We start from the raw sequence: 16,678 nt of genomic DNA on the forward strand, positions 1-16,678 counted from the left end.
ATGTTTCTCCGCACACGGCTCTGAGCATATTATCATTATTAATTGAGGACATCAGATTTTTTGGGAAAAAAAACTTTATTTTGCACACGCATAAAACATTACGTCCTCATTCAAATAAATAAGCAGCACGTGTTTTTGATTAGCTGCACGGCCAAAGGATCGCTGTTTTTTTTTTGGGCAAACCACGTTGTTACCCGCTAATGCTCGTAACAACTCTGCCTACGTTTCTTTCTGCGTTGCCACTTCGATTTAAACGCCCAAGAGAGGAATATAAAAAAAAGAGTTTGCATGAATCAATATGTCTGTTTTGTTTCCATAACACAGGGCTAACATTCAAAGGTCTGGCTTGCTCGGGGCAATGTAAAAATTGTGGCCGGGAGAATGAATCGCGAAGCCACATGACCAGTGTGGACATGTAATACATTTAATTAAAAGGTTTTGTGTCAACTAATTTAACTTTTTTTTTTCCTTCCCATCACATGCCGAACCTGGGCTTGAAATGTTTGTGGAAGGTGGTCGAGGCAAAGGGGCAGCCCTGCGCTTGCTTGCAAGTCGCCGCTGCCCGTGGAAGGAACTCCACCAGTGTGAGCTCTGAATGGGTTGGCCTCCAGAAGGTGTTTGGCCTTCTCTTCCTAAAACTAAGCAATGTTTTTTTAATTTTACAAAGAATAGCCCCACTGAGCTATATAGCTGTTCTTTATTCTAGAAGTGACCTGGCCACACATGATAACTCAACGAAGTTGCTTATCATCGTGTGGAAATTTAAAGCAGCCGAATACTCTGAACGCACGTCGATTCTAAATGTGGAGCGGGAAAATCGGAGGACCTGGTGAAAAATCCAAATGGCCACGGGGAGAGATAACACGCAAACTCCAAATATACAGCAGGGGTCAGGGTCGGGATTGAACCCACGACCTCCTGCATACCAGGCGAGGAAGTTAACGTCTCTCCACTGTTACTCCATCTCTTTGGTGGGCGTCCTATTGGGCACGTTCCATTCCTGCGCTATCACTCCGTTCTTATTCCATTTGAAACGTAATGCCTTCATTCGTGATCGTTTCTTAACACGGCCATGCGATACAACGATACCCCCAGCACCTGCACACAAAGTGGTAGGTTCACTGAAGCTACCCACTGGTAGAGTGTTCGCCGCTTGTTGTGGAGGTTCACGGTTAAAATCCAGCGGCCGCCCTGGTTATTACTTTGGGCGCATTGACCGTGACGTTACTCGCCGTCTGCTTCAACAGCGGACGTGAATTATCCCCTCGCAAGAGTAGGCCCATCGTGTGCCAGAGTCGGCGTCCAAATTTTTGCCAAAATCGAAAGTTACCCACAATTTACTCAATTGGGATAATACCAAGCACTCACCCCCCCCCCCCTTACTGGCAGACGAATGCCCGTTCGGAGGCCAGGTGCCGAGTCACATTGTGCTGCACAGGGACAGCTTTCGCTGGGGGTGCCCTTTCAAATGTTTCAGATGAGATGTAAAGCGCACTGAAATGCCCCAGCATGTATAATGTGCCATCTCACATGTACATCATTGCCATTATTAAGATGGTCCAAAACGGGCTCAGGCAAACCATATTTGAATAACCAACAATATTCATCAACTAGCCTATAGCCCGTCCAAGGACGAGTGAATATTGCTGTTAATCTGAAATATTAAATAGAAAATAATGACCCGCTCATGATTATTAATGAGGGGGTGGGGTCCACACGAGTGACGTCATCAGCTCATGATTATTGATGAGGGGGTGGGGTCCACACGAGTGACGTCATCAGCTCATGATTATTAATGAGGGAAGGGTGCCCCATGTGGAGTCCGTCATCCGCTCATGAATATTAATGAGGGGTGCGGCATGTGGAATGACGTCACGCGCGGGACACACGCACATTCTTGGCTGCTTATATTAGTAATTTATTCCTGAATGCCGCGTATGAAGACTTTGTAACCGTACCAGTCGGCGTCCGGGTCAATCTGCATCGTTTGCTTTTTCTCGCATCTGTGCTTCCTCCCTTGGCACATTCCTAATCGTGTTTGACCTGTAATGACAATAAACAGTTTGTGCCAAGTACAGAAGAATTTTAAAACCGGGGGGGGTGGGGGGGGCTTCCTATCCTCGGCGCACTTCAATCTCTCGGCTCCCCGGGGGAGCTGCGGGTGCTCAGGGTTAACACACCGTGGGGCTGCAAAGGCCACGCTGGGTGGGAAAGCCTGTGCAGTCACCGCCATGCCTACAGGTGCGAGCGTGTGTGTGTGCGTGCGCATGACGAGATGTTAACTACCTCGGCTGGTGTACAGGAGGGCACGGATTCTATCCTGACCCTAAGACCTGTATATTTTGAGTTTGCATGGTCGCGTGGATTTTTCTCTGGGTCCTTGGGTTTCTCCCTCCATATTTATAATACACACGCGTTTGGAGTAATTTGGCTGCTGTACATTTCCACACGATGAGCCACTTCGTTGAGGTATCATTTGTGGCCAGGTCGCTTCTGAAAAAGAGCTATACAGCTCAGTGGGCCTTACCTGGTCAAATAAAAATTGTTTAGTTTGTATTGCGGGCGGAGTGGCAGTCTAAGTGCTATGGAACCCGGCGACCTGAGTTCAATTCCTCCTCGAAGCCAACACCGGTTAATATCTGAACTGGTCCTGGGTCTGCCCTAGGTCGACTCAGCCTCAAATGAGTACCTGGTGCGATGTGCAAACATCGCCACTTGGGAGACAAAGGCGGCGGAGCGTGGCTCTGGCCACCCACCCCCTCGTGTGCCGTTCCCGCTTTCATAGGTACTCACTAACAGCCCCAACAGTCTGTTGAGGCTATATGGGAGATCTTTGTCTTTGCAGTCGATGTGTTCTTATATTCCTGTTTATCTGTGTATGTGTTAACACGAGTATGCGTGCGTGCGTATATGCATTATTTACGTGTGTTGCGTGCGGAGCGGTGGTGTAGTATGAACCCTTACGAACCTGAGCAGCCACGGCCGACATCGGTGGCAAATATCGGCACCGGATCTGGCGCGCTGCCCGAACATCGGCATTGGGGGGGGGGGGGGAGACGAAGGTGGACATGCGTGGCTCCGACCGCGCCGCCACCTCGCGCGCCACACTGCCCTTCAATAGGTGCTCTCAATCACAGCACTTGCCTCCCGCCTATTGAGGCTGTACAGGGGGAGGGGGGGTTCCTTGGTCTCTGTGTGTGTCGGCGTGAGTGCGTGAGCGAGTGAGCCGTGTTCACCGAGGTGTTACGCTGTCGCCCGCTCCGTAGCCCCCGCTGCTGCCTGCGCTGCACGCAAGCCAGAGGTCGCAAACGGGTTTTGATTCCTTACCCGTACCCGGCCGCACCAGGGTCGCAAATGGGTGCCCGTACCCGTACCCGGCTGGGTACGGGTACCCGTTCCCTACCCGTACCCTACCCGAAATGAGTGACAAACGGTTACTCACCAGTGACTCACGGCCTACCCGTACCCGTACCCGGCCGCACTAGAGTTGCAAACGGTTACCCGTACCCGGCCGGGTACGGGTAGCCGGGTATCGGGTAGGGTACGGGTATCGGGTACCCGGTTGCGACCTCTGACGCAAGCAAAGAAGCGAGAACCGGGAGGGGGGGGGAGCGGCTTCGGAGGTTGCCAAGTGCACGTGCTCCTTGCCCGAACAAAGCAATTGATCAGACCCCCCCCCTCCCCTCCCCTCCCGCCGCCCTCTCACCCCCTCCCGCCCTCCCGTCCCTATTAAAACAAAAAAAGCGAGGATTAAAACCCACCGTTTCGGAGTGGCGCACCTTACAACTCGAGATGAATGATGGATGCACACTTGCGTGCGTGCGTGTCTGTGTGTATACACCCATCAAATGAGTACCTGGTGCATTGTGTAGTAAACATCGCCACTGTAGAGAGACAAAGGCGGCCGGGAATGGTGCTGGCCGCCCACTGAAATTGCGTGCCTTGCCAACCTTCATAGGGGCGAGTCGCTAACAGCACTTGCCCCAACAGTCTGTTAAGGCTACACGGGGGAACTTTTGTCTTTGTTTGTATATACCCTTCACTGGCTACTTGAGTGCTCGCAATGTCAACCCGCCACCTATGCATGTGCTTGACTTGTGCCTGGTCCATGCACTGCGCTATGAACCCGGTCAGCTGATTCTTTTTTATCCCCGCTATGGCTATCATCTGAACCGATCCTGTGCCTACTCCAGGGCAACTAAATATATATTCGCACGCGTACGTGTATTTAATGCGAGCGCATACAAATGTCAACAAAAAGGTACACAGATTATTTCGTTTGGTCCTCGCAAGCTTTCCGTGCAGGGGTTTATGCTACTTCATAATGTTGGCGAGCGCCTATCGAGGCAGGCACGGCCCACGAAGGGTCGGTTTCGTGCGCACCACGCCCGGCAGGGCTGCCTTTCCCTCCCCAGTGCCATTATTCGCACGCGGCACCAGACACTGAGTTGGCCTCGTGGAGTCTCACGATACATTCCGATATCACCTTCCAATGAAATAATCCGTAAATGGGAATCCAACCCAAGTGGTTGGGATTGCAGTGCAATGGTATGCGCGCGCCACATACACACACACGCGCGCGCACACAGTTTAGCATATCCAGGGATTATAGGAGAGAAGGCACATGAGAGATTACCGCTTCATTTCTTCGCTGTTGGGTGAGTGAACAGCAGCGCTAAATCCCAGGATTATAGATCCGCCGAGCGTGGTCGCGCACCTCTTGATGCTGCGAGGCTGGGGGGGGGGGTTGCAGAAGGAGGGGGCTGGACCTCTTGGTGGTGTGACCCTAGGAGGAGTTATTGTTCTTGATGGACAATAACTGGAACCCAGAACTCCCGCACTTCGCCCCAGCACACTGCTTGAAGTGTTGAGCAGCGAGACGACGCTGCACGTACGTGGCACTCCACACTCGGGGCTTTAAACTCGTATGGGTGGATTTGGCGAGAGTGGGAACTCGGTTTCGAAATGCGCACTCGCTTTTAGGGTGTACGCAGGTCGGCAGGGGTTTATACCGTGCAGGGGTTTATGCTACTAACTAACTGCTATTAACTTGTTACTTTAACAGATAAGGCCCACTGAGCTATATAGATGTTGTTTTCAGAAGTGACCTGGCCACAAATGATAGCTCAACGAAGTGGCTTATCACGTGGAAATTTATAGCAGGCCAACTACTGTAAAAACACGTTGATTCTAAATGTGGAGGGGAAAACCCGGAGGACCCGAAGAAAAATCCACACGACCAAGGGGAGAACGTGCAAACTCCAAATATATAGCAGGCGTCAGGGTCGGAATCGAACTCACGACCTCCTGCATAACGGGCGAGGTAGTTAACGTTTCGCCACCGTGCATGGATTTATACCATGCAGCAGCACCTTTGGGATGTGGCAGAAGGAAGGGAGCGAAGGCCATGTGTGGTGTAATTGGAGTCCTGGAATGGCTGTGATGAGCAATTGGTGTTTGCTACTCTCTAATTAGAACTGGTGTTATCAAGAAAATAAACGACGCATTCGTCAATGACGCCCTGTGTTGAAATGGAACCATAATTAGCGACATTTCTGGCGATGGCCCTTTTTCATCAGGGCTTAAATTAGATCATCAGACAACTTCAAAAGGTAAAGGCTTGTGTTGCTGTACCGTGTTTAAAATACCTTTTTAGCAATTTTTTCCACGGTGTTACAGTATTGCAGTTCATCAATTGCAAAGCAATACATGTATAATTTTTGGGATCCCTCTAAATTCTGAGGCCCCTATAAGGCCTCAGCGTTAATCCGGCTCTGGCAATGCGGACAGCGCTGTGGCCCTCACGTACTGCCAACGGCCCAGCGTGCCTGCCGGGTTTGTATTGTGATGACCCGTTGGGATATAACGGGAGTCCTGCACGGAGTGAGCGACCCCCCCCCCCCCCCAGGAACGTGACCTCCTTCCCGCCACCCTCGTCCGTATTGAAGGAGGATTAGAGTCTGGGCATTGAGGCGTGGAGGGAGAGAGTGCTCGTGCGGAGAGAATGATGGCCCGAGAGAGCGTGCGCCCCTCTTGTGAGCACACAGCACTCCCGTGGGGCTGAGTGGTCAGGTAAACGTGTGAGTGTGTGCGCGTGTGTAAGTGTTCTCGGTTGCACGGCGCCATTGGCGAGTAGCACCTATGAAGGCCCGGCATGGTACATGAGACAGTGGGTGGCCAGCACCATACCTGGCCGCCTTTGTCTCCCCAGTGGCGATGTTTACACACTGCACCAGCAAGCAATTTGAGAATCGTCATTGGTGTTGGTGGCCGTGAGCGGGAATCGAACGTGGTTCGCCTCCATACACACGTAACATCGTTATTTCATTATTACTTATCTGACAAGCAGAATGGTGAGTTGTATGCTGCAGCATTGATACCACTGCAGGCAAGGGGTCCTCCTTGTTTGGCGGGGTGTCAAAGGGCGTATCTGACTACTCCACGCGATCACCCTCTGGGTTAAGAAACAAGAGAACTTGACCCAGAAGCTGGCAAGGCAAACGCCCCTCTCCCATCGGCTGACGAATCCACTGTGCAGTTGACGCAGTTTCTGATGTTGCTATTGTGTCCGTGCCTGATTCACAAAGCAGATGCGCCTATAAAAAGGGGGGGGGGGGTGTGTGGCGTTTAAGGGAGAGGACTGCGAATGGGTTTTCTGATATTCCTCATGGATTAATTCGTGTAAAAAAAATGCAAGGAAAGTTTGTTCCGAACACTTTTGGCAGTAACAGAAAAAAAAGAGGTCAAAGTGTCCAACTTGTTCCGGTGATTGTGGGCTCGTGCTCGTCTTTCTCTGTTGGTGGTCCCGAGTTAGTTGTGAACATTCCACCTCGCTATCGTGGGGGCCCAGTCTCCCCATCGAAAAAATAAGAAAGTATGCATGTTTTATTAACCCCAAAATGATTATTGGCAGCGGCGTACCGCTGTTGTGTAATGGCCAGCGAACTGGCATCGCAATCCGGAAGGTCTCCCGTTCAATCTCCTGGCACGGTTCGTCGACCAAGCGGGGTCGCGTGAGGTGGGGTAAAGTACGAGTACCCCCCCACCTCGTCTAGATACCCTCCAGAGGGGTTTTATCGAGCTCCCCCCCACCTCCGCCTGCCGTTGGTGTGAGCAGAGAATTTTCAGGGTTTGTGATTTTTACCTGTAATTTTCCAACCCTCTTCCACCACCACTCCCTCCCCCCCGCAACTAAGATTTTAGTCCAGGACCCTTGTAATTGTGAGACGACCATTCTAACCATAATAGCGCCACCCAGACAAATCTATGAGCAGACAAAAAACCGAAATGCCTTCACACACAACTGGTGTGAACTGGTCGGTGACGTGAGAGATCCCGGCTCCGTGGCCTCGTGCCAGCGTTCCGCTAGCAGGTATGCCGCGTCCCCGCGAAGTGTTTTGCTGCATATTGTGACCCCCAGCTATATTGTGTCGTCTGCCAAACAGCCCCACAAAAACAAAGCAGGCCACGTGAAGAAGAGAAAAAAACGGTATTGTTGATGGCGATGGTGGAAGAAGGCTTAGAAGGAAAGGAATCTTTTGTGGGCGGAGTATTTTCTGTGCAATGCGTGCCGCCTTTAAATGCACTGGTACAGATTAAGCTGAAATGTGGTGTCGGCTAGGTTGACCAACGTCTTGCCAAATGCATTCAGTTGCTTAATGAAAACTTCAACTGCTGCACCACTTAACTCCAAAATAAATCGTTAGCCAGCAAGGATTACCATAATTACAGTTATTATATATTTTTTTTGTTTAAGAAAAACAGTTCATTACATAAAGAAAGTATTTCCCCCCCCCCCCTTCTTCTTCGTCTCTTGAGAAGCTTACGTTGCTTTGTTACAACACTTGGCATTACAGAGGAATCTGGCTGGAGTGCTCTGAATTAATGAAATAACACGGCACAATGACATTCTGCGTAAGCTTGAGCGGCATTAAGTTGAACATTATTCCCTGGCGGCTTCGTCGCCTCTTAGTTTAATAGCTGAAACAATGTGCCCGTCTCCGATGGCCCTTTGCTCAACGATGCCATGCGCTCAGCCTCCACGTAGGGTTCTTCAAACAGGCGACGCGGTCACGTGTTCTCACAGATGTCGAGTTGGCAGTGGGAAAACCAACAACGCAATGAGCTGACGATCTCCAATGCTCGTGCACGCATAGGTCAAAGGCCAAGGTGGCACCGCGTCGGCTCTGACGGTTGTGCCGTGTCGCTCTCGGATGTGTGTTGCGGGGTTGTCGTGAGTCACTTGGCGCGGCGTCCGACGTTTTGCTCCACATGCCGTGCCCTTTTTCAGTAACTGAATGACCATAGGATGTTTAGTCGACATGAGTGTTATCAGGATGGTGTGGCCAGGGGCGGCATGTCTGCTTCCTGTTGTCTCCCCAGTCCGAGTGTGGAAAATATCGAACCACAGTTCAGGCTGACTTCTCGTAAAGGAGGAGGCTCGTGAAGAGTTCAGACGCCACTTGCCACTGATGTTTTCCGTGGCCTAGAATTGAACTCCGGGTTGCCAGGAACCACTGAGGCGGTGCTGCTGCCTATTGCATTTGCGCAAACACACACGAGACAAAGTCAAAGATCCACCATACAGCGTACGTGGGCTGTGTCAGGAAAGAACTGTCAGTGAGCATCTATGAAGGCTGGCACGTTGCACAAGCAGGTGGGTATAGCCAGCACCTTGCCAGGCCGCCATTGTTTCCTCGGTGCTGATATTTACGCACTGCACCAGGTATTTATTTAAGGCTGAGTCGACCTAGGGGAGGCCCAGAACCAGTTTAGATAACCACGAATGTGAGCCATGGTCAGGAATCAATCTCGGTTTACTTGGATCGTGGTGTAGTGCTCCAACCACTATGCCACCACTCCCTATTAGAGTCCAACAACAACAACAACAACCGCTATTCCCCACCAAGTGGTGGTGATGTCACCGCGGCACTTGTGCCAGGCTACGTGCACTTTAATAGCAACATTTAGAGTCCACACACACAACACACACACACAACAAACACACACAACACACACACCACACACATAACACACACATAAAACACACAACACAGAACACACACACCACATACTCACTTCACACACACACAGAACACACACACACACCACACACACACAACACACACACCACACACAACACACACAGCACAACACACACAGCACAATACACACAGCACAACACACAACACACAGACCACACACATAAAACACACATAAAACACACAACATAACACACACACCACACACACTTCACACACACACAGAACACCCACACACACACAACACACACACCACACACAACACACACGCACAACACTCACACACAACACACACACAACACACACACACCACACACACACCACACACACACCACACACAACACACACACCACAAACACACACACACAACAAACACGCACAACACACAACAAACACACACACACAACACACACAGCACAACACACACAACACACACAACACACACAGCACAACACACACACCACACACACACAACACACACAACACACACGCACAACACACACGCACAACACACACAACACACACAACAAACACACACCACACATACAACACACACACACAACACACACAACACACACACGTGTATTCAGCTGTGTAACACAATCAGGTGAACCGTGCTGATGTACACTCTGACAAAATCTCCCCAGTTGCATTGCAGCTGCCTCATCGTCAACAAAACCCCCCCAAAATATCATTTTTTCATCGTAATCTTAACCTTATAAATACGGTACATATATATAAACAGAAGAGCTGCCATCAAAGTCGCCTGGCCCCTATGTGTCCGTTGCGCACGACACTATCGCCACCGTATCGTGAAGATGGCACACATCTTGGCAAGAGGAGAGAACTCTACTAACACCACGCATGCCGTGCTGTGTAAACACAACTGTTTTCCCTTTGGGCCAGGGTGGGGGTGGGGGTCTATTTTTTGTTTCAAACCATGAGCCACACGACTATCCACGCAGCAGATCGCTCCTCTAGTTAAAATCCACAGTCATCCTTCGAACTGCGGTGTATAGGTGGAATTTTAACGTAACATCGTTAAATTTCCACCGAAAATTATTGTCAAATATTATCTCAGTAATTCTAGATTTGAAGCTTTCGTGACTGCAAGGAATCATATTCTTAGGTTTTTTCGGTAAAGTCACGTAGGTAAAACATCAAAATTAATGAAAATAAAATAAAATAAAAACAAAAATCACGACGTTTCGGAGGCAACACAAGTCTCCGTTATTTTCATTAATTTTGATGTTTTACCTACGTGACTTTACCGAAAAAAACCTAAGAATATTATCTCAGTAATTTTTATACAAGCGTGGCACCTTGCCTGACTCCCCTTTTAATATGTATTTTGGTACTTTCATCATGTATCTGGAGTGTCCACTGTTCTGTTTTTCTAAATATATTTTATTATTTCAAATATTACGTGATAATGTAGTGTATTCTTAGGTTTTTTCGGTAAAGTCACGTAGGTAAAAAAAATTAATTAATAAAAGTAAAATAAAAATAAAATAAAAATCACGACGTTTTGGAGGCAACACAAGCTTCCGTCTTCAGGTGGAACCGTCACAGCACGATTGCTGTATCAAGTAAGATACTGTATCTTAGACGAAGCTTGTGTTGAATCCTTGCAGTCACGAAAGCTTCAAATCTAGAAGAGATAATGTTGTGCTTAGTTTGCATCGTTCTTGGATGACTATCAATTTCTGCGGAGTCAAAATGCTGTTGCAGAGTCTACACAAGGCAGGTTCAATGGTATTTTGAAACTCGTTTGGGTTTCATGACATCGCAAGGATCGTGGGCGGCAGTGGCCGCTCATCGAGCCCTTCATCCAGCAGTGGAGCAACCAATAGCTGCTGATGATTATATTGTCTGAGGATCGCAGAGCATCGCTGCTTTTCTAACCGTTCGTTTCTGGCAGATGTTCTAACCAACCCACGGCTGATGTGACTTCGCGTGTGCAACTTTTCATCGCGTGTGCATCCTGCGAAGACGTCAACGTGTGGAACTGTGCTACGTTTCAGATGTCGAATGCATCTTGGGCGTTCCTGGGGGATTTGGGGGTCAGCTCTCACTTTTCAGTCTCCGTTGCTGCAGCCTTAACCTGTCGCAACGCGATCGGTGGCCGGAAGGTCAGGCTTTTCTAAATACAAGAAATGAGGCCAAGGTAAATTTTTTCGCGTGGACTTGGTTACATTTTTGCTGCTGCTGTTGTTGTTGTAAATTACAGCCGTACGTAATGCACTGATGAAAATGGTGTGTGATTGATGAACCAACAAAAAAGCAGACTGTCTTAACGAATTAATCGTGTTTTTTTGTATTGTATGTGGTGGTGTAGTCGCACGTGTGCACATAGTGCTACTGACGCGTTGTTAAAGCGTATACATTTTGCTCGTGTGGGTTTGGCACACATACAGCACGTATTTATAATCGGGGAGCAGATATTTGTTTTTTTAAGGAGGCAGCCTGAGACGAAAATCCCTGGATATTCTGCCAACTTCTTAAACGCAGCATTTAACCAAAACCATCGGTGCTCCTCTACCATTGTGACATGACACAGAAGACATTTATTTTTATATTCATTGCTAGCGGCATAAAAATAACGTTTTACAGCGGTCGGCAAAATTTCGGTGAGATTAACCAAAAGATCCCAAAAAACATACGTAATCATGTCAAGGTTTCATGTTGACTTGCAACGCGATGTGGCCCAATGCAATGCAAAGGGGAATGAGTAGGAGAAAGCGACCTAATTGGCCACCTCGGCGTTGTGTTCCGCTTGACCCAGCTAGGACCCAACAGGGAGTTTCCTAAGTGAGATTTATGGAGCAACAGAGACCTCCGTTCACAGAGGAACTCCATCACATTGCACGATGCCGAGCGCACTGGCGGGGCCGCCGCGAATGCCACGCTCCGTTAGCAAGCAGCCTCATCTCGACAGCTCTCACGTGCAGTTTGTCGGGTTCTGGCCACCTATGTGCTGCTGGGTTCGGCATGAGGTCCGACGTTTCTCTCCACGTGCTGGAAGCTCCTTCAGGAAGTGAATGGAGCTGGCCCACTTCTCCCCCGATTATATGAAGTTGCCGGCCGCTGCCGGGGTTTAATGTCGGCCAGCCGGTGTTATTTATGACATCGGAGGGTTCTACAGCACAACCGCAATAAGCCTTCGCAGTCACCTTATCTTGAGCTCTTAACACGCGACGTAAAGATCCGTTTGATTTAGTGTCAAATTATAAATCTCAATGGTTTATTATACATCATGCCGTAGTATTCCTGCCACGATGGTGCCAAAAAAATGTGTGGCCTTAATTTTAGAGTAGGGAGACTCTTTGTCATTTTGAGTGCTATTCAGCCCTTTATTAAAACCAGGCTCGAGCCCATTAAAACATAATTTAATTGAGACCATATTTAATATTCATTTCTGTAACACAGCGAAAGAAATGTTGATTTTTCAAATTCTTAATTATATTTTGGCGCAACAAAGGTTTTATTATAATTATCATCATCATCATACATCAGGCTGGATTATGACTTGTGTAACGACGGAGTGATTTTACTGTGAGCATGCAGCATTGTCCCGTGCTCCCAGCTCCACACGTTCATCTCGGCTGTGGCTGGTGAAGCCGTCACAGGGATTTCACCGTGCGTGCAGAGCGCTTCGTTAGTGATGGTGGTGGCACTGGGAAATGGAGATATTTTTTGCCAATTCCTGGCCATTGAGTCAAGCGGACACTGGGGGAGTGGCAGGCTGAACGCTGGTCTTGTTTATTTGGTAACTGTGGAATATAGAAAACAATGATGAGAAAAAGCTTGGAGGCGTGGACATCCAATCTGCCTGATACGTGCACACCTTTATTAGGTGGCCTGACTCCAACGACAAATATTTTCCATCTAGCCATTACAGACTTTTTGGGAAAATGCTGTTAGCGAGCACCTAATAAAGGCCGGTACAGGACATGAGCGGGTAGGCGGCCAGCACCATGCTCAACCACCTTTGTCTCCCCAGTGGCGATGTTTACACACTCCACCAGGTGCTTATTTTAGGCTGAGTATACATAGGGGAGGCCCAGGACTGGAGCAGAGAATTGCCACTGGTGTTGGCCATGAATGGGAATCTAACTCGGGTCTCTGGGTTCGTAGCACAGCGTGCTAACTACTGTATTCTAGCGCTTCCCCTACAGCATTGGAGGGTGAGTTGGTACCGAACCAGCACTCGTTCTCATGAATGCACAGCCACTGATGTGGGGGGGGGGGGGCATGAAAGCTGTGACATCCGTCAGACTGGGTATAGCCTCACTGAACAAAGTTGTAGATTGTTTCCCGTGGCATTTAGGTTAGGATATGTGTCTCGCGCGTAATCTATTATTCTGTTGTACGAGAACAGTTTTTCGTATACAATGTAACATCCGCCTTCCCTGGTACCAGGTGGGTTGGAAGAGATAGAGGTACCCACACTTTACTTCGGAGAAAGCCGCCCCTTGAGCAACTTCCCGTCGCGGAGTTGTGAACGTAACAATAATTTATTTAACCAGATAAAATGTGGGACTTTTTCCCAGTTCTGTTGATTAATGTTTTGCGTGCAAATAATGTTTACGAGTGTCTGAAGGGAGTGGACGAATACATCCGAGGGAATAATACTGCAATCGACATCCAAACACAGCATTGCGTGATCGTGCTCGTTACACATAAGTACTCCCGATCAAATGTGTTTATCTCCGCACAATGGCAAGTTGCGTGCTGGAGGGAGGGGGGCTATGAAACCGGCGACCTCGTTTTGTTTTCCCACCCACGTCTGTCGTAGGCGGTGAGCGATATCTGTACTGGTACTGGGGCCCCCACCTTGCCAATCTGCACTGAACCAGCTTGAACGAAGTATGGTCGAAGAAAACTCCCCGGAGCTCACTCGGCGCGGAGAGGCCTTCATCCAGCGGAGGATGGAGTCGGGGCTGTAAATTACTTTTAAATTTATTTAATCAAATAAAAATTCGGCACAGTGACGTTCACAATGGAGGTGAAACGAAATCGATTTTCCTCTTCACAATGGCCCATGGGCGTAATGAGTGGGGTTTAGAGGGGGAAGAAATTACATTTTGTTCCTGTATTGGGCAGACAATACCATTCAAACACCTATCATTTTACGTGCCAATGTTTTTTTTAAAGCAATTTAAATGCTTATATACCCCCCCCCCCACACAATAACGCCTAACGCTGTGTACTATCGCGCCACAATGGTTTCTGTTTTGCCGTGCGTGCGATCACGGGCAGTCGCTGTCCTCTGCACCTCCTGCCCTGCGAACGAGCACGACACAAATTAATCAAAAAATCGGAATGCACTTAAGCCCACTCGAAAACCTTTTAAATCACCGCGCGCGCATTTTTACGCCTTCCCTTTGCCCCCTCGCCCGGGCAGCGGTCCGCCAAGGGTGTTCATGTAGAACAATCCCCAAAGTGCGGGCCCTGCCTCGTGGCTCTGGCCCGGCAGCAACTCCGCTGCCTGTGGAATTGCCGGAGTGAATGGAACTTGCAGGACCCCCCCCCCCCCCATCTTTCCACCTCTCAGGTTTCTGTGGTTTGAATGAATGAGCTCATAATGGTAAGGCACGAGGTGACATGCCAGCAATGACAAAAAAAACATTTGGTGGAGGTCTGGTTAAAATGCGACTTGATTGTATTCCACCGTGCACGCATTGCACACGGCGGGTTTATTTTACTTTCCTTTTTTGTTTCTGCAGTTATTGTCTCGTGGATGCGAATGTCACGTGGCCGCAGAAACCACGCCGGAGCTCGAGAAACAAAAAGATATCGGCTTAAAATCGGCGAGCTATCAATCACCATTTGGAATCTCATTTGCCAGAAGAAAAAAATATGATAATTGTTATTTTACCCCATCAATCGTCGCGCTTCACGTAAGGGCCACTCGACTCGTGTTGAGAAGGAGATGCCATACGTTTTAAATGTATCAACGGACTCGTTGAAATGCAGGTTTTTTTCTTAAACGTCCACTTTTCACGTCGGAATTTAGTAAATTTATTTTAGGCTTGAAATATAAGCCCAACATCGTATCGCTCTGACTTGTATTCGTACCTCCAAATTCATGATCTGTCACTCCTAAACAAATGAGACGAGGCTCTTTGGCTTCCACAAAATAAGCCAAAATACCATTCGAGGCCACCAGTTAATGCGCCCTCCGTACCAATGACTTTTGTCAGCATTTGTTTATAAACGGGCACACGGTTTTGCCCCACGTGCTGGGAGCGAAAACTCGGACATCGTGCCGGACAAGACAAGGAATTACCCAAAAAACACGTTGGAGAAGCGTACGGCAACATTGGCAAAAAAAACCTACGCGGCAGTGCGGGGTATCGAATGTTCGTGATGAGTGAGAGTCCATTGAGACGAGGGTTTGCTTTTTCAAGGAAGACGTATGTCTCCGAGTATGTATGTACATGTCTATATTGGGGAGCGGTGGCATAGCGGTTAGCGCACTGTGCTATGAACCCGGCCACACGAGTTCGATTTCCGCTCGTGGCCAACACCAGTGACGAATATCTGAACTGATTATGGGCCTCCCCTAGGTCGACTCGGCCTCAAGTGAATACTTGGCGCGGTGTGTAAACATCGCCACTGGGGAGACAAAGGCGGTGGCTGGCCACCCCACCTCCTTGCGTGCCGTTTCTACCTTCACAGGTTGCTTGCTAACAGCATTTGCCCCAACAGTCTGTGCAGGCTATACGAGGCCTCTTTGCATTTTGTCTTTACATATATATATAAGCATGTGTGCTTTTATAAATAGCTTTCTAAGACCAGGCAAGAAGCAGACCTGCTGTTGGCCACTGGGTGCTCAATTGCCCTCCCAGCATGAGGGCCCACGCTTGACACGGCGGGGAGGGAGGGGGGTGGCGTGAGATTTCGTGTCGCCCCCGCACGCCTCTGCCGTGCCGCATCTGCTCCAGGGCCACATGGCTCCGTGTGGCTCACGAGAGCCGGCGGGTGGGCGGGCGGGCGGGGGGGGACACTGACCGCTGAGTGGTTGTGTGAGCAGGTGTGCTCCCGCGGGGTGTGCGTGCTGTGGGCACGTGAGATTGAACACGCGCGTGTCTGTGCGCGCGTCCTTGTCTTTGCATCTGTCGAGTGCTGGTGGAGGCGGTGGCGGCGTGGGGTGGTTTTCACGCTTGCGCTGTGTAATTCGATTCGATACCCGGCAACGGCTAACGTTGCTGGTCGATATGCGAGTTGGTCCTGGTAATCCTCTCGGTGGACTCTGCCTTAAATGAATACCTGAAGCGGTGTGTATGGATGACCATTGGGGGGGGGAAACAAAGGTGGCCCCGGCTTGGTTTTGACCCACACCACTGCATTGTGTTTCTTGCCGTCGTTGATATGTGCTCACTCGCAGCACTTGCCCCGATGGCCTGTGTAGGCTACACCCGGGGGGACCTCTTTGTCTTTGTGCATGTGCTGAGTGGTGGCGGTGTCGTGGTTTTCACACCACGCTATGAATCCCGTGAAACGGATTCCATTCTCAGCCATGAATAATATGAGTGGTGAGATGTGTCTTGAACCTGTTCGGTGTCCCTAAGGTCAACTCAGTCTTAAATAAGTGGTGTGTGAACATCAGCACCGGGGAAACGTGGGCATCC

At 49.3% G+C, this 16,678-nt stretch overlaps 1 protein-coding gene across 6 annotated transcripts in view; it reads left to right on the top strand.

Annotated features, from left to right (window-relative positions):
- LOC144717847 (extracellular sulfatase Sulf-1-like) overlaps positions 1-16,678 on the top strand; it is a 176,768-nt gene that overhangs the window by 12,347 nt on the left and 147,743 nt on the right. The window contains exon 1 of one of the 6 annotated variants that reach the window (XM_078593555.1): positions 2,220-2,241. The exons of the other annotated variants lie outside the window; for them this stretch is intronic. The gene's annotated coding sequence lies outside the window, so the exon portion shown is untranslated. Of the gene's footprint in view, positions 1-2,219; positions 2,242-16,678 lie in introns of those variants that run through there. 6 annotated transcript variants of the gene reach the window in all.

The sequence above is a fragment of the Lampetra planeri genome, chromosome 4, assembly GCF_965212315.1.
Source record: "Lampetra planeri chromosome 4, kcLamPlan1.2.h2, whole genome shotgun sequence".
NCBI classification, from domain to species: domain Eukaryota; kingdom Metazoa; phylum Chordata; class Hyperoartia; order Petromyzontiformes; family Petromyzontidae; genus Lampetra; species Lampetra planeri.